A 22,784-nucleotide genomic window follows, 5' to 3' on the forward strand; every position below is an offset into this window, starting at 1 on the left:
GGCCGGCCGGGTCGAGAGGGCGCCGTCCCCGGCAGCGACCCGGCTCCCGCCGCTGCGAGCGGACAGGGAGGCCTGGCCTTCCAGTAACCAGGATGCCACCCTCCAACGCTGCCAGGGGCAACCGGGTCTATTGAGATATCCCCAGACGCTTTCAATGCAGTCCATTTAGAGACTTCCCACTTTGAAAAGTAGTTAAATTCACGTAGATGCCAGCAAATATGTAAGAGTTACGTAATGGAACAGAGGAGCGGGGATGCCCTTGACACTTCCCCGGGGAGACGTTCTTAGACTCCCCCCTGTATTCTTGCATTTCCGCCCATCCCCCTTCCCTGATCCACACAAATGAGGGTGCAGCCGGGCTCGGCACGCTCCTCACCGCGCTGCACCGCCAGCTCTGGGGACAGAACTTGGGACTCACACAGCTCCTAGAGAGATTTACAACCTCCCTGGACTACTCCCCGGCGATGATGTCTTAACAGCACCTCCCGCTTGTCCTCCCGTAGAGTCTGGGGGTCCCTCCTGCCTGGTGGGTCTTTTGTGGACCGACACCAGTGACTTCTAACAGATGCTTCTGGGAGGGAAGCTCGCCACGCTGCCCGCTAGGCGTTCAGAGCGTGGTTATACAACCCACTGCGGCTTGGGGGGAACCAGCGTGCGTCGTCGTCGCAGTGCACAGGGACTCCAGGCAGGAGGGACCAGACGGGCTGCACTTGGCTTCTGGGGACGCATGTCTACCAGGAGCCCTGGCTGCACCTGCCCTTTCCCTCGGCAAAGTCAAAAGTGTGGCGCAGGAGAACAGAAGCAAACGTATTAATAATTCGAATTCCTTGTACACAGCCACATTTTGTTCTTCCTAGAAGGTTTTGGTGAAAGAAAGGTGGCCTTTATTTACGTGTGAATTTCTAGATGTAGTAACTGAGGAATTCTGAAGAACTTGGCTTCTGTGTGGAAGGGAATATGATAGGCATTGGATTATAGAATTAGTTTGGGAGGGTCAGGGTGGTTGTGTGTGCCACTCCAGAGAAATCCCCCTCTGTATTTTTTCCTCTTTATTGTCCCTTCTTTATCCCATGTGACATTCTGGTAACTTATAGATGAGTATGAGAACCCCCTCTTTTCTCTTGCCTTGTCTTAAAAAGGGGGCAGAGTAGGGGGGATAAGAAATCAGCTGGGCATGGTGGCGCAACCTGTAGTCCCAGCTACTCGGGAGGTTTAGGCGGGAGAACAGCTTGAGGCAAAGGTTGCAGTGAGTCAAGATCGCACCACTGCACTCCAGCCAAGGCGACAGAGCGTGACTCTTTTTGAAAAAACAAAAACAAAAACAAAGACCAAAACAAACAAAAAAACAGTCCCACGGCTGAAACGTGCCATGACATAGTCGGTGCACACACCGTTTACACCCACAGGTAGACACGTGAGTTGCTTTCTGTTGCTGTCTTCACAAGCTTCTACCCTGTTGCTCTAATTCAGGAAGCTGAAAAAGAGTGAACTGTTCCACCAGTGCTTTTCAAACTGTTTTAAGCATCACCCCTGGTAACTTAACTTTAAACTCCAGAGTTGGATCCTCTTGACCTTTATAGCAAGATAAGCAGATTTCTTACACGGCATTATCTTCTTACTGGTTGACAATCCTGGGTCTTCAGCGAGCGAAATGGTGAGGGTTTCCCCATACCCACCCAGCCAACACAGGACTTCTGCTCACAGATCATGTAAAAGCGAGAAAGCCGAATGCCCAAGATAAGAAATCATTGTGTTGGTATATAATGGGGGAAATCATAAACTAGAGAGTGCTTGATAAATGAAAGGTTAATAAATGTTGTTACAGGTGGGTTGGTTTCAAATGACTTGGGAAGATTAATCCTTTACACACACACAGAGTCTCCCCCTCAGAAATGATGTCATACCTGCACTCAGGTAATTTGTAGGACTTTAAGGCGACAGTTGTGAAAGGTGTGCTGCTCTCTCTGCAGGCCTTTGTACAGGCCTTGGCCTGCCTGAGCTGCCTGTCCTTTCTCTAAATATCCTCCCCACCCATCCTTCTATTTCCAAAGGTCAGTTCCTCCATGGGTGCCCTCTCTTACCTTCCAGCCTAGCTCCCCCTGCTATAGTTTCTCTTTGCTTTCTGCGTTTCTTCATTACAGCATTTATCACATTGTCTAAATGTGCCTTTGTGGGGATATCTGATAATTCCCAGCCCCTCCAGAGGATAAGCTCTAAGAATGCAGGAAACTTGTCTGTTATGGTCCTTATTTTCTTCCCATAGCCTGGCATATAGGAGGAGCTAGTCACTTTTATGAATACATGCGTGTAGATTGCAATATAAAATTATAGTTTTAAACTGTTTTTTTTTTTTTTAAGAGACAGGGTCTTGCTGTATCACCCAGGGTGGAGTGCAGTGGTGCAATCATAAGTCACTGTATCCTCCACCTCCTGGGCTCCTGCAGTTCTCCTGCCTCAGCCTCCTGTGTAGCTAAGACTACGGATGCATACCATCATCTGGTTTTTTTGTTTGTTTGTAGAGACAGGGTCTCACTATGTTGCCAAGACTAGTCTTAAACTCTTGGCCTCAAGTGATCCTTCTGCCTCAGCCTTGCAGAGTGCTGGAATTATAGATGTCAGTCACTGTAACTGGCGATGTTTTGTTTTTCTTTTTAAAAAAATGAGTGAATATTGAAAATCAAGTGATTTTTCCACATAGCCTAGCAGGTAGCACAAGAACATTAATTTAAGACCCTTCAAACAATAGAGAAGTTTTCTTCTTCATTTGAGTGACTTTAGATCTTAATGAATCTAATTTACCTTCCCACCTTTCACATTTTCTATATTTGTTTTAATTTTGAAAACAGGACAAGTGTTTCCTGTTTTCAAGTGACTGAAAGTTTCCTCTACAAGTTCTAATTACACCACACGCCGCTAGCTTAAAGATTAACTGCATCTTTTACAAACCAGGAGTGGGCTTGGCTTGTACAAGCCTGTCATTGAATAAATTGGACAGGGCCTTAAGAGATTGCCCAGTAGTCATGAATTTCACAGAAAGTCTGAGTCCTGAAGGGTTAAGTGATTTGGTGAGGACTTCCAGGATATCCGCACAGTCAGGGGAAGTCAGATCTTTTGACTCCCAAGTCTAAACTGCTTTCCTCTGTGCAGATTCCAGGGAAAATTCCAGGGCGTCGCTGTATCTGATTCACTGAGGTGTGTCCTGTTGGGACCGGCTGGGACAGGGTGGAGATTGTGTGAAAAGAGGTGGTATTGCTTTCAATTTGCAAGGATATCTGACTTGCAAGAGTAACTGTAGGAAGCCATTTTTTGTTATTGCTTTGGGAGGCACTGCCCTGAGCAAAACACAGGATCCTAGGACTGGTCCAGGAAGGTAAAGGTGTGATGAGAATTTCATTTATTTGTCCTGGGGTAAAGTCAGCCTCAGATATAATGGCATTTTGATTTCTAACATTTTTGCTTACTCAGTATGGTTGTATTTAGTTAGACTCTGCAGTGCCTTCCTCAGCATTACATTAGACGAAGGATCATCTTTTCTAATATCCCTGTGTCCAGTACTTTTTGATAACTGCTCAGACATAGTTCTCACATTGACTTAGGGAGAGGTTCAAAGATAAGTTGTTTCCAGAAATCTTAGACTCTTGAAACATTTCAAGTTTTCCTCTTGACACATTTGAGGCCTTCTAAATCTGTTAATCTATGAAATTCCTCCCTTGATTTCATTGGTGTGCTAAAATACAAACACTAGGAAAGCAGGAGACCAGGATCTAGTTTTACCTTCATGTCATTTTGGACTTCTCTGAACCTCGTTTGTCTCATCTGCAGAATGAGCAGAGTGGGGGAAAAAAAAAAAAAAAAACCATGGTTTTCTGGGGGTTTTTTTTTTTTTTTTTTTTTTTTTTTGAGACAGAGTCTTACCTTGTCACCCAGGCTGGAGTACAGTGGCTCCATCTCAGTTCAGTGCAACCTCTGCCTCTCGGATTCAAACGATTCTCCTGCCTCAGCCTCCCAAGTAGCTGGGATTACAGGCATGAGCCTCCAAGTCCAGCTAATTTTTATAGTTTTAGTAGAGATGGGATTTTGCCATGTTTGCCAGGCTGGTCATGAACTCCTGACCTTAGGTGATCTGCCCGCCTCTGCCTCCCAAAGTGTTGGGATTACAGGTGTGAGCCATCGCGCCTGGCCAAGAATCATGGTTTTCTAACCATGGCTGTACAGTATAGTCTCGAGTATAGTGTACAGTTAGAGAAGCTTTCAAAACAAAACAAACATAAACCAATGTCCAAGATCCAGGTTAGAAGAGGGGTCCAGAGATGCTGGCCAACAAAGTTGGGAAGCTCTGAGTTCTCTTCTCCTAGGACCCACCACCCTTTGTATATTCAGTAGGAGAGTAGTGATGGCTGCAGGCAGTGGTCATGGCAGCTGTGACATTTTGGCTTCATCATAACTAAACTGGCCAACAGATCAGACTGCAAGCTTTTATTATCCTTTATTGGATGCTTACGTGTGAAATGATAAAATGAGATATTTTGAAAGTATACATTTGATCTTTTTTTCTAGTTACAGACATCATTGTTTACAGGAGAAAACTTGGAATCCCACAAAGAGAAAGTTAAATTCATGCCCATTATATCACCGCCCATTGCTAATCACTTAGTAAATGTTCAGCCCAATTTTTAATGGCTGCATGTTCCTCCAAAGGATGAATATACTGTGATTTAGTCAGCTAGGCCCTGTGCCTTTGGGTTGTTTCCAGTTTTTGCATTAAAAATGATAACATCTTTGTACAAGTGTCTCTCCTCCTGTCTTTGATTATCCTCTAAATAAAATGACAAGACTTGAAATTGCTGAGTGAAAAAATGCATATATTATTGCTCTTCATAGCTATTACCAAATTGGCCCACAGGAAGGGTCTACTAGGGCAAACCACTACAAGGGAGGTTTTCTCACACACTCACCAATGTTAGGTTTTTGGGGTTTTTTTTGAGATGCAGTCTAGCTCTCTCTCCCAGTCTGGAGTGCAGTGGCGTGATCTCGGCTCACTGCAAGCTGTGCCTCCAGGATTCACACCATTTTCCTGCCACAGCCTCGCGAGTAGCTGGGACTACAGTCACCCACCACTATGCCTGGCTAATTTTGTGTATTTTTTAGTAGAGACGGGGTTTCACCGTGTTAGCCAGGAAGGTCTCGATCTCCTGACCTTATGATCCACCGGCCTCGGCCTCCCAAAGTGCTGGGATTACAGGCGTGAGCTACTGCGCCTGGTCAGTGTTAGGTATTAATACTCTCTTTAATCTTTGGAGAAAATAAACCACTTTGGCTTCTATCTCACCTTTGCTTTCTTCATTTCCAATCAACATCTATTGATCAATACCCTGTTTCTGGGACAGTCCTCAGACTTACAGACATAAAGATAAATACAATTTAGTTTCTTCCCTGTGAAAGCCCAAATAAAAGGGTGCAGTGCAAAAAAACAAAAATACTAGAATAGAAGGATGAATACAAGGACAGGGAGACAATAGCAGGAGTAACTCACCTTCCCAGGGGAGCCCATGAAGTCTTGAGTTGGGGCTTAAATAGTGGGTAGGAATCAAACAGGCAAAAATGGGAGAAGCTCTTTCTGTACCTGGATTCCTGTGTGCTAGAACATAAAGACACACGTCGTTTTTGGTGAATGATGACAGGTTCAGCCTGGGTATCATCAGAGTGTCAGCAGGAAATAGTTGGCCTACTTAAAAAGGGTGATTGAAACCCTTAAAAATAATTAAAATGGTACATTTTATGTATATTTTACTTTAATTTTCTTTTTTTTTTCTTTTTTTTTTTTTTTTTGAGACAAAGTCTCGCTGTCTCCCAGGCTGGAGTGCAGTGGTGTGATCTCGGCTCACTGCAAGCTCCGCCTCCCAGGTTCACGCCATTCTCCTGCCTCAGCCTCCCGAGTAGCTGGGACTACAGGCACCCGCCACCACACCTGGCTAATTTTTTATATTTTTAGTAGAGACAGGTTTTCACCGTGTTAGCCAGGATGGTCTCGATCTCCTGAGCTCATGATCCGCCCGCCTCGGCCTCCCAAAGTGCTGGGATTACAGGCGTGAGACACCACACCCAGGCTCCCTAACATGGGCTGTACATAGTGACTTCCTTTCAAAGAATATGGCATATGGAAAGAGAAGGGGGATAAAAGTAATTTTGCAGTATGGAAACTTGACAGACTCTCCCTTGGCCAGATGATCAAGGTCAACATCACCAGTGGTAAGTCATGTTGACATCATGTTCTCTTGATGCATATTAAAATTTTGCGTTCTTGTTACATGTCGAGGGACATTCTGCAAAATATCTGACCAGTACTCTTCAAAACTGTCAAGGTCATCAGAAACAAGGAAATTCTGAGAACCTGTCACAACTCAAGAGGAGTCTCAGGAGGCGTGACTAAATGTTATATAGTATCCTGGATGAGGTCATGGAACAGAAAAAGAAAAACATTAGGTAAAAAATAAGGAAGCCTGTGTAAAGTATGGACTTTAGTTAATAATAATGTATCGATATTGTAACAAATGTATCATACCAACATAAGATGTTAATCATAGGGGTAACTGGCTACAGAGTATAAGGAAGGCTGGGAGTATATGGGAATTGTGTATTATTTTTTCAATCTTTTTATAAATTTAAAATTTTTCTTTAAAAGAAATAGTCTATTTAGGCCAGGCATGGTGGCTCTCTTGAGGTCAGGAGCTGTAATCACAGCACTTCGGGAGGCCAAGGCAGGCAGATCACTTGAGGTCAGGAGTTCAAGACCAGCCTGGCCAACATGGTGAAACCCTGTCTCTGCCAAAAAATATGAAAATTAGCCAGGTGTGGTGGCACACATCTGATGTACCAGCTACTTGGGAAGCTGAGGCATTAGAATTGCTTGAACCCGGGAGGTAGAGATTGCAGTGAGCCAAGATCACGCCACTGCACTCCAGTCTAGGTGGCAGAGAGAGACCTTGTCCCCCCGCCCCCGCCCCAAGTCTATTTAAAAATTGTACAAGGTGGGGGTAATTGAAAGACTATTTATAAAGATGTGGGCAGGGTTGGAAGAAAACCAACATGGGAGGATGAAGCATCTTGGAGCAAGCAACTTCAGCCTAAAAAAGCAAGAACAGGGAGTAGGGTTCGGGTAACCCCAGACCTACTGAGAGCTTAGACAGCAGAGGGAATTCCCTGACCAGAGCTGAGGCCCTTAGCAAAGAAAGGCAGCCACAGCCAGGCAGGAAGAGGCTGGCGGGTGGGGATCAGATCTCAAGCTCATTCTCCATTTGCCCTCTTTCTCATATCCTACCAGTGCCCCACCTTTAACCAAATTTAGCCCGTAGTCAGGGAGCTTTGGAGGTGGTTGAAGCAGTCCATCAAGGTCAGCCCCCTGCAGAAAGGCAGAGAGTGGACCAGAGAGGAGAAATGGAACCCACCCAGCGCAGGTTGCGTGAAGAAATTGCTGTGATAATACAGCTGCAGTTCTGGGCTGCAGCCAGAGTTTTAGGCTGAAGCCTTAATGTGGCTTACTGCAGAATTTGGACTTTATCCTATAGACAAGAAGATAGCAGTCAATTTCATCCTGTGTGCCAAATCAGAATTGGCAACTCAGAGCACTGTGTTAAGAAGGGATCTCAGGGTGTCTCTGTGCAGGATTGATGGGGGTGCCTGTGGAGTATGGAGGGAGCCCAGTGGTGAAGCCTTTTAAGAAACAGTGATGTTAGATTCAAGCAGCAACAAATGCAGGACTCACGTGAAATCAAACCCTAATGTCTGTTTTGGGTTCTCCATGATACTTCTATTGTCACTGTCACCCACAGATGCTTTAGGAGGAAAAAGTACAAATGGTTTCTTAAGACAGAGGTTGCCATGTTTTGAATCATAGGATCCCATCATTATGATTACAAGCTGATTGAGCCAGGGCTCAGCCCCGGAGTGAAAGGCAGTCTTCTATAGGCTGGTCAGCATTTTATGACATGGCTTGGCATGGGGACATCATCCAATCAAGATCATACATATTGTGCAGTGACTAACAGACTCAATCGAATTGCTGCCTCAGCAAGTCTGAATGCAAGACCCAGACATGAATGGTAGAGTTCTGATAAACCTCAGATAAAAGAAGGAGGTTGTAAAGAAACGGAAGCCCCAAGACCCAGGAAACAATAGGAGCTCAGAAGCCAGAGGTGGAGGAGGGAATGAAAAGTCTGTAGAAAAGATAGGCCGGACATGGTGGCTCACAACTGTAATCCCAACACTTTGGGAGGCTGAGGCGGGTGGATCACCTGACGTAAGGAGTTCGAGGCCAGCCTGACCAACATGGAGAAACCCTATCTCTACTAAAAATACAAAATTAGCCGGGCATGGTGGCACATGCCTGTAATCCCAGCAACTTGGGAGGCTGAGACAGGAGAATTGCTTGAACCTGGGGAGTGGAGTTTGTGGTGAACCAAAATCATGCCTTTGCACTCCAGCCTAGGCAACAAGAGCGAGACTCTGAAAAGGAAAGAAATAAAGAAAGAGAGAAAGAGAGAGGGAGAGAGGGAGAGAGGGAGGGGAGGGAAGGGAGTGGAAGGGAGGGGAGGGGAGGGGAGGGGCAAAGCAAAGCAGAAGAAAAATTTCTGAGTGGAAAAGAAGCTAAGACTTGAGTATGGCAGACTCCACTGAGCGTAAGAAGCTAGAGGAACTGTTGTGTTTCAGGATAGAATGGCTCAGAGAGGACATTAGGAAAGAAGCTGGCTGTGTGGCTGCTGCAGTCTTCTTCGTTCTTGAGGAATTATATTATAAACCCCTCTCAGTGGAGGGAGCCTATGGGGATCTCCCAGTGCAACCAGAATGTGCTGATGCCTACTACTTTGGGGGATTTGCACATAATTTCAAGTAGGTCATTATTTCTCTCACTGTAGTTGGGAATGGTGGCTGGTGAGGAAGGACAATAGGGAGAGGAAGTTAGATCCCTCCGCTCACCTGTGTACCCTCAGGGCCTGACATGCCTGGAACAGCCAGGTACTTAATCCTACCTAGTGAATGGAAGCTTGAAGGGTGTGCTAAACTCACCTTTTTCTGACTTGGAAGAAATTTGATCACCTGCCCTTTCCTCTCACAACAGAGGTAACTTATCCCTGGGCACTTGGGCTGGCTGTGTCTTCTTGTAGCTTGATGATTTTCTTTTTTCCCCGTGTTGGCTTCTTCCTTTTCATAAACGAAACTGATAGAAGGTTTTGATTAATGAATAACTTTTTAATTGCTTCGCTTTCCTCTGATGGATGCCATGAAGGGAGGTATTGCTAAAAAGTTGGTCGATGGTGAAACATCTGACAAGTTTAAAAATGTATTTCAGTTACTATGTTTTAGGAAGACTGTGGACAGCGGGCCTGGTGTGATTTTGACATTTTTGATTTCTAATTAAGATGTCAAGACATTTGCATTTTTCAAAAAGCACTTTCACTTCCTCTTGTTACAGTTTCTGTTAATGATTAAGTCCTCTGTGGTCCCGATAAGAATTATGTCCTGCACAAAAGCATTCTTGTATTTTATCTAGCAGGAGATTTTCTTGTGAGAAAACACTGTCACGGTTTCCAGGCAACGCATCGAGAGTGTTCCTGTCTATATTAGGAATCTATGAAAATACTAAAATTTGGGGCATCCGCAGGTCTTTCTTATTCTTCTTGCCTGGTGAGATACATTCCATATACTGAGAAAGTGAAATATTGAAAAATCAAGGCCAGACTGTGACGTGTATTTTTGATTAAGTAATTTTTAATTTTATAATTGACACATAATAATTGTATATGTTTATAGGGCACAGCGTGATGTCTCAGTGCGTAGGTGTGTGACTCATGTTTTTTGTCCCCTCAATCTTACTTCAGTCACAACAAAAAGTCCCTGAGGCTTGAGCCAGAGCAGATGAAAAGGGAAGGCACCAATCACCTAAGATCTTGAGGGCAAGGCTTGGGAGTCTTAGGAAAGGGGGCAGTGGTTTCCCTCAGCCATTTTAAATATTATTCCCTCCTCCCCCAAATGCTCATCGGCAGTGCTAGACCTCTATTGTTTAAGGAAAAAACAAAACACCTGATTCATTGTTACTTTGTTAATACCATTGATTTGGTAAATGCCTTCATAAGAAATGCCCTTTCTGTCATCTCAGGGTATGTTTTGATTTGTCCAAATGGCGAAAATTTTGTTTCCATAAAATTTTATGAAAAACTGCCCATCAAAGCAAGGATTCCTGTGGGTAGGAGAAAGAGGTATGGTGGTGAATGCACAGGCTCCTGGGGTAATGTGTCGGCAGTTAGAAAAGATCAGGCCTTAATTGGTGGAGAAAGGGCTTAGGTGACAGATAACTAAAGGGTGACTGTGAAATAGAACGTCAAGTATTTTGTTTAAAACTTGACAAATGGAAGGAGCCTCTGTTAGAAGTTGGTTTGTGTATTAGTCAGGGTTCTCTAGAGGGACAGACCTAATGGAATGGAGATATATATAATGGATATATATAGATATAGATATATATGTATAGATATAGATATATATAGATATAGATATATATGTGTATATAGAGAGAGAGAGATGGGGAATTTATTTAGTAGTAACTCACACAATCATGAGGTCCCACAATAGGCCTATCTGCAGGCTGAGGAGCAAGGAGAGCCAGTCTGAATTCCAAAACTGAAGAACTTGGAATCCAATGTTCAAGGGCAGGAAGCATCCAGCACAGGAGAAGATGTAGGCTGGGTGGCTAGGTCAGTCTATCTTTCTACATTTTTCTGCCTGCTTACACTGTAGCTGAGGTGGCAGCTGATTAGACTGTGCCCACTCAGATTAAGAGTGGGTCTGCCTTTCCCACACCACTGACTCAAATTTAATCTCCTTTAGCAACACCCTCACAGGCACACCCAGGATCAATACTTTGTATCCTTCAATCCAATCAAGTTGACACTCAGTATTAACTATCACAAGTCCACCCTTTGTCAACTTGAACCCATGCACATCTCCTGAGATCATATGTGATCTTCATATACAGAAAACAATAAGGTTATAATTATGTCTAACGTAATACAACTATCCTTCGCACAGGAAACTCACCAAGCCCTAACACAAGTACTATTACATAACGTTAACAATACTTAAATGCTGATGTGAAGTCAATAAATCTCATGTCACATGATAAAGAAGAAAGGAAATAAAATGAAGATATTAGTATAAGTGTATACATGCATGAACATGTTTTTAACAAAAGAATAAGGAAATACTCATGACAATTACAGTCCTGGGTTCTGTAGCTGGTCACGTGGTCGTAGCTGGTATTGATGACTACCTTCTACTACCCATTCTGTATTCCCTTTGCCTTCAGCAAGCACTTCAGCAGGTTGTGGTTTTTTTCCTTGTGGAGTGATCCAAACCTTCATTCCTGAGGGGTCTTGCCTGGATTGGGCTGTCGTAGTTTCCCATTGACCTTAATCACAGGGCATGGTAATACTAAGAGATACCCTAATGGGTCTTCTGTATTCTATGCATCCTGTTCCTTAACTCTGTAGTGAAGTATCATCTTCATAGTCCTGGTCAGTCACCCCAGGCAGCACTGTAAGTCCTTTCTTAGCCTGTTGACTTAAAGGTAGGAGGAGCCCAAAGTGTCCAGGTGGCAATCTTAACTTCCAGTTTAATGGAATTGTCGTGGTGCCTCCTGGTGGCAACATTCCCCGCTCTGGAACTAAGACTTCTAGGCCAACGGAACATAACGTCACAGGAACAGGAAGCAAAAATTTTGCTAATGGATCAGTAGGGGTGATGGCGAGTTGTGCTACTTCCACTTCCACCCCTTAATTCCTGGACCCATGAATCTTGACTATGGGAGAAACAGTACCATATATTAGACACTTATTCAGAGCATACACAACCTTCTGGAGAACTTTGCCCCCACCCTGCAAAGTACTGTCACCTCATTGGCATTGTAATTGTGACTTCAAAAGGCCATACCACCATTCTATCAATCCAGGTGCTTCAGGATGATAGGCAACATGGTACAACTAGTGAATTCCATGAGCATGAGCCCACTGCCACACTTCTTTAAGCATAAAGTGAGTGCCTTGGTCAGAGGCAATGCTGTGTAGAATACCATGATGGTAGATAAGGCATCCCATGAGTCCATGGATGATAGACTTGGCAGAAGTATTGTGTGCAGGAGAGGCAAACCATATCCGGAGTAAATGTCTATTCCAGTGAGGACAAACCTCTGCCCTTTCCATGATAGAAGAGGTCAATACAATCAACCTGCCACCAGGTAGCTGGTTGATCACCCGAGGAATGGTGTCATATCGAGGGCTCAGTGTTGGTCTCTGCTGCTGCCAAATTGGGCACTCAGCAGTGGCCATAGCCAGGTCAGTCTTGATGAGTGGAAGTCCATGTTGCTAAGCCCATGCATAACCTCCATCCCTTACACCACGGCCACTTTTTTCATGGGACCATTGGGTGATGACAGGGGTGGCTGGGGAAAGAGGCTGAGTGGTGTCCACAGAATGGGTCATCCCATCCATTTGATTATTAAAATCCTCCGCTGCTGAGGTCACCCATTGGTGAGCACTCACATGGGATACAAATGTCTTCACAATTTTTGACCACTCAGAGAGGCCCTTCCACATACCTCTTCCCCAAATATCTTTGTTACCAATTTTCCAATCATGCTTCGTCCAAGTCCATGACCATCCAGTCAAACCATTGGCTACAGCCCATGAGTCACTACACAATTGCACATCTGGCCACTTCTCCTTCCATGCAAAGTGCACAACTGGTGCACTTCTCGATGTTCTCCCCACTGGGAAGATTTCCCTTCACCGCTGTGCTTCAGGGATGTCCTAGAAAGAGGCTGTAGTGCTACAGCTGCCCACTTTCAGGCAGTGCCTGCCTATAGTGCAGAACCATCTGTGAACCAGGCCCTAGTCTTCTCTTCCTCTGTCAACCGATCATAGCGAACTCTCCATGAAGCCTTCAGTGCAGGCTGGGGGAGAGAAGGCAGGTGGCAGGAGTGGAGACCAAGGGCATTTGAGCCATTTCCTCATGTAACTTACTTGTGCCTTCGGGACTTGCTCTAGCCCGATCACATATAGACCACTTCCGTTTGATGATGGAATGCTGCTGTTCATGACCCACTTTATGGCTAGATGGGTCAGAAAGCACCCAGTTCATGACAGGTAGTTCAGGTCGCATGGTGACTTGATAACCCTTAGTCAAATCTTCAGTTTCCACCAAAGCCTAGTAACAGGCCAAGAGCTGTCTCTCAAAAGGAGAGTAGTTATCTGCAGAAGATGGTAGGACCTTGCTCCAAAATCCTGGAGACTCCCACCGTGATTCACCTGTGGGGTCCTACCAAAGGCTCCAAACAGTAGCTGCCACTGACACCTCCAGCACCATTGGATCTGCTGGGTCATATGGCCCAAGTGGCAGAGCAGCCTGCACAGCTCTACTACCTTTGCAACTGCTTGTGAATCTATAATTATTTCAAAAGAAAGTTTAAAAAATCAATACTGCCTTATAAAAAATGGTTCTGCCATTTTTCTCACAACTTTTGCTACAGGCATTATTGGTACTTTCTGCACAAGGAAATGTGGAATAGCATTCGGGAGAAGGTGGCTTCTGAGCCTGCTGTGCTGTTGTTTTCAGAGCTTCAGGGCTTGGCTGTCAACCTTCTGCTAACTGACTGCTTCTATGTGCCAGGGAAAGCACAGAGAAGTGTTTGAGTGTCAGAAAAGCACATTTGTCCTTAATTTTATTTTGACAGACTTGTTTTATAGCCTCATGTTTTGTGTGTTTTTGTTTTTGTTTGAGATGGAGTCTCGCTCTGTCACCCAGGCCAGAGTGTAGGGTGCGACCTCAGCTCACTGCAACCTCTGCCTCCTTGGTTCAAGCAATTCTCCTGCCTCAGCCTCCTGAGTAGCTGGGACTCCAGGTGCCCACCAACACGCCTGGCTAATTTTTGTATTTTTAGTAGAGATGGGGTTTCACCATATTGGTCAGGCTGGTCTCGAACTCCTGACCTTGTGATCTGCCCACCTTGGCTTCCCAAAGTGCTGGGATTACAGGCGTGAGCCACTGTGCCCGGCCATTTTTTGTGTTTTAAAATACTGGTTTTTAACATTTTGTTAAGCTACTTTAAATTGGTTTGCAAGTAGATCAAATTTGCACATTACGATGACTTCAGTCTCTCTTCCAGTTGTCTTTTTTTCCTCTTCAGTCTACAAACATTCTTCAAGTCATTAATCCCCTTCGTCACCCACCGCAGAACATCAGCTTTCAGCCTAGCAGCCCTGGAATCTGATACTCTCTGCTTCCTTTAACCATAGAACATCTTAAAAGAGCCGTCTGAGATCTACACTCCCTTCTACTTTTTCACACGTTTTGTGCCTGCTGCACGGCTCTAGCTGGTATAGTGTGAACTAAAAGAAAATAAAACCAGGACTTGTATTCAGCATAAGAGATCATTTTTGAGGGTTACTTTGTCCATGTGTAATTTCATTGAGAGTAGCTGTCTAATTTTAAATGAAAAGTTTTAAAATAGTTAATTCTCTTCTGATGTACATAAAAAGTAGATTCCTCTGTATTTAAACTGTATTCCCAATGGTGAGGCCTGGGGCTTTGGCAGGGAGGCTGACTCATGGTTCAGTGGCTTATTTCCCTGGACTCAAGGTCAACAATAGCCATTCCTCATGTGGTAGAACCATCACATTTGTTTAATAGTTAGATTTATGTTCTTCTCCCACAAGTAGTTTTCATCATCAGAAAATATTTGTCAAATATCCAATTGTAAAAGGTTTGTTCAACTGTGTTCTACAAAGGGAAAAATTTAATCACAATATCCAAAGGATATTATAAAAGTAATTAAAATTCTATATACTTCTAGACATGGAAACACATTCATAATCTATTGTTCAACCAGAAAAAGCAGATTAAAAAGTAGAGTTTATAATGTAAAGTTTAAATGTACACATTTTAAAACTGTAGGCATATATTTGAATGTATTTTTTCAAAAGGATCTGGAGTGATGAACCAAATGTTTCCAGTGGTGGTTCTTAGGCACAGAGGGTTTAAATGTCGTTTTTATTTTCTTACTTGTAATTTTCTGTATACTCTGCATTGTTTACAATATGAAGGTAGGAACTTTATGTTTAGAAAGAGTTAAATTATTTTCATTTTATAAAAAGATTCTGAGGACATTTTGTACTTTTGAGGATTATTAGTTACTAAGATTATTACCATTGATCCATATGAGAACCTTAAAAAATTAACATTGACATCTTTTGTAATAAAGTGCCAAATATCGACTGTATTGATTATGATCCTTACCTTGAAGAAATATTTATTAAACTATGTGAAGTACTTCAGTAGATTTCTTAAATAAAACAAAACGGTGCCCCTATGTCTCTGCATAAAGACACCACATGGAATTACAGTGTATCTTTTCCTATTCTGTCCAAGCAACCACGTGAAATGCTAAGAACTTAAAATACATAATGTTCTTTTGCACTAATGGAAATTTCTAATTGCACTGAAAGATTTCAGCCTTAAAAAGATCTTTTCATGGGCAAAAAAAATATATTCTTAAAGAAGTCAGGAACATCTTAAGAGAAGCAGATGTTGAATGTTGTATCTCCTCTTCCCTTTGGTATATTTTTGGCATGTGTCTTCTGTTGTTTCTTTAAAAGTTGCTTTTGAATATCTCTTTTAATTGCTGTAGGTCCTTGTTTTAGCTATTTACTCACTTGCAGGCAATGTCTTGGGCATGCTTTGTGTTAGATCTTGGTTTCTCTTCATCGGGTGACAGTGGTTGAAGTAAAGGGATTTTTAAAGTAGGATTAAATAACAATACTTAGTACTTATAGCAGACATAAAAATATTATCTGATAGACTTTTTATACTAGTGTGTTTTAAAAGTACCTTTTTATCTTCTCCCTTTTTTGGCTTTGTTGGGTGATGTTTTTCATAAGTACAGAAAAACATTGAACAATTTAATTGTGTAATTCATCTTCATGTCCGTGAATGTTAGATACCAGTATCATAAAATTTGATTAATTATGCAAATATCCTTGAACATATAAAATACCCAGTCCCCTAGGTGATTACTAAATGAGTTTCTTTTGGCTAAGAATCTAAAATGTTTTTTAAGAAACCAAAATGTAAGTTTCTTTTTACAACGTGTTTCTGTACTAGTATTTGAACTCTGAAGTATCTAATGGTTTTTGAATCCACTGTAATATAATGGTGTAACATTGGAAAGATCTGTCTCACAGGACCCCTAAATTTACCCTTCCTCAGAGCAGACAGTTTTATAGCCCTCAGTATTAAGATTCAGACCACAAGCTCAGCAGGAGTCAATAGATCAGTCAGAATGGAGCCTCGCTGAACAAACCTGAAATCAGAACGATGAAATATTGAATCATGACATGATAGTAAGGAATGCCTCCAAAGTAATTGTCACATTTGCTTGTAGTGACCTTTATAAAATACCCATGCTTGAAAATGATATTTCTAATGTTTCCTCCTCTAAAAAAATTGTCACAATCTTAAAATTGGAAACATTGCCAGAGTGGCAATTGTCTGGTGAAGCAGAAGTGCTGCATCATGAAGTGAAACGGTTCTTGGCTTTGCCCCATGAATCATATTTTTTTAAATTTCGGCTTTATTTTACTTATTTTTGAAAATTTAATTTAGATTCATGGAGTACATACACAAATTTGTTATATGGGTATATTGCTTGATGCTGAGGTCTGGGTGTCTAACGGTCCCATCACCCAAGTGGTGACCACAGTACATGACGAGTCATTTTTCAACCCTTGTCCCTCTCCTTCCCTCCGCATTTTGAAATCCCCAGTGTCTATCATTCCCATCCTTGGGTCTGTGTGTGCCCAATGTTTAGCTCCCACATATAAGTGAGAACATGCAGTATTAGGTTTCTTTAGCTTATTTTACTTTCTAAGAAATGGATTTATGAGGGGCTACCATAGAGAAAAGGAATGTTGATAATTTTCTTTCCTGTTGCTCTTCCCTGCCATTTCTTCTCCCTGGTATTTTCTTTGTAGGTCTGTGTTGTTGTTTGTTTTCCACTTGTTTGTTTTTTTCAGCATTGGTTTTGGTGCTGTTGACTTAGGTTGTGTGCTACAGGGATCTTGGCTATAGTGAGCCCTTCATGGCCTCACATGGCCCCTCACAGAGGTCTGTGTGTTCCATGTCTGTGCTGTATTTTGCAGGGGAGGCAGCGTATAGGCTAAGAGGGTGCTTGGCTTCTTCTACATCTAAGACATGTCATGTAACCTCTACTGTAACCTCTACCACCTTGGTTTCCTTACCTGTGAAATGGAAGGAAATAATCACATATACCTCCTAGAGTTCTGAGATGCAAATAAGATCATCTGCGGAAGTGAACACATGGTATTTGGTGTCAAGTCAGCCTTCAAGTGTTATTTTTACTATCGTCTCTACCATCCCACCATCACCAACGCTGCTGTTGCTGCTACTACTACTACTAATGCCACTTCTATTATTTTAATCCAACAAGGTCTTTTCCCAGAAGAAATTCCTCTCTTGTTGTAGAGCGTGGGTGATGGGAGACGAGGGACCTTGGGACCATACAGATGGTGCAGATCTACTTTCTTATGCCACTTCATAAGGGTAGACTCTAGGTGGAGCTAATCATGTGCTTTAAATTGTTGCATTGCAGCGTAGGGAAGCATTCAGCCATATTGTTTTCCAGGATTTGCATGGTAGGAGTTTGGCAGTCCTTCCTTCTGGTGGTCTGTGGCACCCAATCATCTGCCACAAAAATGCTTTTCCAGGTTCTGCTTCTTTTCATCTACACTTATTGAGTTGTGGAAAATTTTAGAGAGTTTCTTATTCTGAAAAAAAAAAAAGCCATTAATATTCAGCCAGTATCTATCAAGCAGATACAATGTGCCAGACCCTAGATTTGCCTGTGAGCCCTCTGGGGTGGATACACCTGCTGGTCCCTGCTCTTGAAGAGCTCTCAGTGCATTAGTGGAGACAGGTAAACAGGTGAGCAGGACATATGAGGGAAAAGGACAAATTCTTTCTCAAAGTTCATCTGAACAAGATCTCTTTTTCTCAGAGTCCTTGATTCCCCATGAGGAAACACCGAACCAACAATTTTGAGTGCAGTTGCCTCCAAGACTGCTGATAGAAATGTTAAGAGGATTTGAAACTTATCAAGCATAGAACTAGGTACAGCAGAAGATCTCAGGCTTTAGAAAAGAATATATTTCGGCTTTGGGGAAAAAAGTCCTTGGAGACTTTTTTATTAGAGCATATGAAGTATAGATTCATGCATAACACTAGAATATTGTAAGCTAAGAGAATTTTAAGATGGGAAAATACATTGTGAGCATGGGTAATAAGATAAAGCTTTGAGCATGGAGGCATCCAGACTCCAATTAGTCCCTGGCCAGACCCCAACCCAGGAGACAGTTAACTGTCCAGGGACCAGGAAGAGAAGATCCTTTAGAGGTCCTTGACTCTGGGCAAAGTTGCGAGAATAAGGCCACCTCTGTGGAGCCCCTATGGGTAACGATCATCCCGTGTAAGGTGAAGATAGTAACTAATTGCTGCTGCTGCTGCTGCTGAAACCTGGCCTTGCTGAACTTGGAGCTCCTTGAACCTCAGAGCTGGGGGTCACAAACCAGGACTTGTTGGACCAAACATTGACCACAGACATACTTCGTTCACACATGGCTTTACTAGTGGAGCCTTTCTAAACTTTCTGCCTTCTGTTCTTTGAGAAAATGGGAGCTGTAGCAGCACTGGCTTGCATTTCTGCATAATCATAAGAGGTTGCTTTCCAGTTCCAGTTGCTTCCTTGCACCATAGCAACTCCCTCAGTCCCCAGGACTCTCTCTTGTCCCACACCTGCAGTTGCTTTGCTGACTCATACCACTTGCTTGACCCACATAGGCATTTGAATTCACTACTCCTGACCTAGAAAATTCCAGAAAGAAGGAGAATAGCCAGGGTTCCTGAGGGAGAAGGACTCTGCTACCCTTAGGACTAGGATGCCCCTGTCTAATGCTCCCTGATGTAGGCGGCGGTCCCCAGAGGAGAGACTCAGAATCACTTTGGAATGATTAGACCATACAGAGCTGTGGTTCTCGATGGGAGGATGTGTGGAAAAGGCTGATGACCAGCAATTAGGTGTGAAGTCTTCTTATTCTGTGCCTGCTCTGCAGACCCAGAAGCCTTAGATGTCCTCTCCTCTGAATCCTCCCAATGCCAGGCTTAGATGGATCTACTGCCTGCCTCATCATCCGCGTACCAGCCCAGGAGCTTCCTGCTTGGCCTAGGCTGATGAGAAAGGCTATAGTGGGCTTTGCAGAATGTAAAGGGTTCGGATTGTCAGAAAAGTTGGAGAGAACATTCCAGAAGGGCAGAACTACAGAGCAAAGAACCAGAGGTGGGATTAAATGTGCCATGTGGCAGGAACATTTGGGGACTGACAAGAGCAGAGGAACGGGTCTACTCAATGTGCCCTTGAATGCTAGGTGAACACTCTGGGGGCTTATACCCAGAAAAACCAGTCATTGTTAATTTTAAATCGGGGAGTATCCTGAAGAGTGTTGGTGATGAGGGAGCTGAGTATGGTATAGGTTGAAATAGTGAGAAATAAGAGGCGGAGGAGTCATTGGAAGGTGATGACTTCAGTCACCTTGGATTTCTTGGATGCTGGTAATGGCAGGAGAGTGGAGAGACAGGGATGAGTCAGAGACAACAAACACAAAACAAACAAAGAACCCAAGAAAACCTTTTTTTCTTATTGCACAAGCAGTATGTTTTTAATGTAGGAACTATAAATAGTCAGAAGTTTTAAATGTAACCGTCACTCCGAGTACCCAGAACGCTGAGGGTTACTTGTTGCTATCCTGGGGAATAGCTTTCTAGATGATGTTTTCTATGCATAGGTTGTATCCATCTTTAATAAAAATATGATTTTCCAGCTTAATTTTCTAATGTATAAGTCCATCTTTAGCTTTGTTCCACATTAATAAACATTCATGTACAAAACTTTAATCATTACTTCATTTGCTGTTCATTATTCATCATGATTTATCTCTGCCAGCCAATTAAGATCTTTTCCATTTTTGGCTGATGTAAACACTGGAATAAATATTTAATGTAGATATCCTTATTCATTTGATTGAGCCATTTTGAACAGATTGACAGGACTCAGAGATGGATGCCTTCTTTGTCCTTCGTATCCAATGATAACTCAACATTTGGAGCCTGAAGGATTTGGGGCATGATGGTGATATTATTGAAATAAATGAGAAAATATGGAAAAAAGAAGGATTAAGTCATAAAGGAAGTCTGTAAACTCAGTAGTAAAGAAATTTTTGCTGCTATAGGTGTCATAATCCCTGTTAATAGTTGCTTGAAATTTTTATTTTTTTCTCATAGAACAAGAGGTTAGAGGCTGGTGGATGTTGACATTTGTTCAGCTGCTCCACAATATCATCAGAGACTCAAGCTGCCTCTTTCTTTATGCTCCTCCATGTTTGGCCTGTTGGCTTGTTGCCTCATGTGCTAAGATAGCTGCTGTTGCTTCTGACATCAGAACCATGTTCCAGCTAGGAGCAAGGTGGAGTAGGGATGGCTGCCTGTATCCTTTTTATAAAGAAAACAAAAGCATATCCAGGAGATCTTGCCCCTGACCCACGCACCTCCCTACTTCTCCCTGACAGGACTGAGTGTCATGGCCACCCCTAATTGCAAAGGAGGTTGGGAAAGGAGGAAGTTGAATTGCCAGACTGACTCGAGCTATTTTGCCTGAGGTTTGGCCTGAGTCTGAGTTCTGCTAACAAGTCACAAGAAAGTGGGTAGTGTCTGGTAAGCAATTAATAGTGTCTGTGTGCTATGCTTTGAGAAATTGAGTTACTGGGCATTCAGGAGGTTTTGTTGTAGGCAGTAAAGAACCCCTGATATCTGGGCCAAGGATCCATGATAAAAGAGAAGATTAGAGGGACGGTTGCAGAACCATAGAGAGAACAGAGGTTGATTAATCAGACGTACAAAAGTTAACAGATTATTCCATTTGAAGGAGAAAACCCTATGAGAAGTGAGAAGAACTATACTTTACTACATTATACATAGATGGTTTCATTTAATTCATGTAATTTTCCTAAATGAGAACCTAGTCATTCTACACATATTTATTGAATGTTTACTATGTGCCAGCCACTGAGTTAGGCACTGGGAATACAGTGGTGAGTAAAACAGGCAAAGTCTCTTCAATGCTGAGCTCAGAGGTTACTGAAGGAGGTAAAAAAAATAACCAGAGGGGCACATAACAAATAATGTCAGTAGAAATAAGCACAGCAAGAAAACTTATAGTTAAACATGGGGATAGAGAGAGCAAGAGATGTGTATTTCTGACACCACGAAGCAATTTCCGCTGTCACCATTTTATTGCCAAGGACACTGAGGCAGGCCAGCCAGAATCCCAAGTGACCGGGTGGTATTCGGCAGAACCTTGCTTATGATCTAGGTTGGACTCCGAAGCACATGGTTGGGAAGACATCATGCAGCTGGGAACTGGGGAAACATTTAGTGTCTGCATCTAAGTGGAGAGCTGGAGTCTCTCATGGGACTTGGTGAGAAGAATTCAAGCTTTATGTACCATAAAGCTCTTTGGAGTTTTATCTTTGCTGTACGTCAGGAACACTCAATGCATGATTTTTACCATGACTTCTTGGTCTCTGCTGGCGAAGTGTTGTTGTTCAGACAAAAGGACTGTACCCCACCATGCCATGAGCCATGTGGGACATACCAGCACCTGCTTTGTGTGCAAGCTGGAGGGATGGTTGAAAAGAGCACAGGCTCTGGAGTCTGACTGATTGGGTTTGCACACTTACTCTCCCACTCGTTGGTGCATAAACATGGGCAAGGTAACCTCTATGGGACTGAGTTTCCCACCTGCAAAGTTTCTACTGTGTTGTAGTGAAGAGCATGTGATATAAGGCAGGTAATGGGAGCACAGGAAATGCTTAATAAACACTGTGTTATTTTTGTTGGTAGCATTTAGAAACTCTTTGCATTATTTTCTGTTATGCTCACATTGCAGAGCTAGCCTCAGAAAGACACGTTTTTCCATGCAGAAATCTCACATTCACAAGTTTATAAATTGTGAACAGCCTGGCGACATGATAAGGCACTGTGTTCCCCCGACGGCACATTTCTGAAGCACAGCATGCTCGAAATTTTATCTTCCCATTTTACATGCTTTTGCAGACAGCACAATATGGAACCGGTCAGGCTCCTAATTATGACAGCAGTCCAGAGCCAGGATCCAATCATCCAGTTGACAAAGGACTTGGTACAGAGAACGGTGACCAGCTGTTCCCCATCTCCAGTGAGCAGCGAGTAAGAGGAAATGGGTTTAAGCTGCATGAAGGATTTGGGTTATTTATGGCAGAATTTCCTGACCGTGAAGGTTGCTCAACATTAGGACTGGATTACAGAGAGAGGTTGTAGAATTCCCATCTGTGCAGATTCCGAAAACATGTTCTTGTTTGCGAGGTTACTACAGATCCCACTGTGCGTTCTGTCTTGTCTCTCTCCCTTTCTACCCATCTGGTCCTTGTAACCAAATGAATCTTCTCTAAGACATTGGGGGCGGGGCTGCGATGTGGAGAAGGGAAAAGGGATCACAGTGAACTGATCAGAACATCATCCACTTTTTGACATTTTGATTGCAGGCTTCGGCATTTTGGGTGAGGACACACAAACACAAA

At 43.1% G+C, this 22,784-nt stretch overlaps 1 protein-coding gene across 1 annotated transcript in view; it reads left to right on the forward strand.

The window, feature by feature from the left end:
• Positions 1-22,784, forward strand: part of SGPP2 (sphingosine-1-phosphate phosphatase 2) — a 135,874-nt gene that overhangs the window by 387 nt on the left and 112,703 nt on the right. The window lies entirely within an intron of this gene.

Source organism: Papio anubis, chromosome 10 (assembly GCF_008728515.1).
Source record: "Papio anubis isolate 15944 chromosome 10, Panubis1.0, whole genome shotgun sequence".
Taxonomy (NCBI): Eukaryota; Metazoa; Chordata; class Mammalia; order Primates; family Cercopithecidae; genus Papio; species Papio anubis.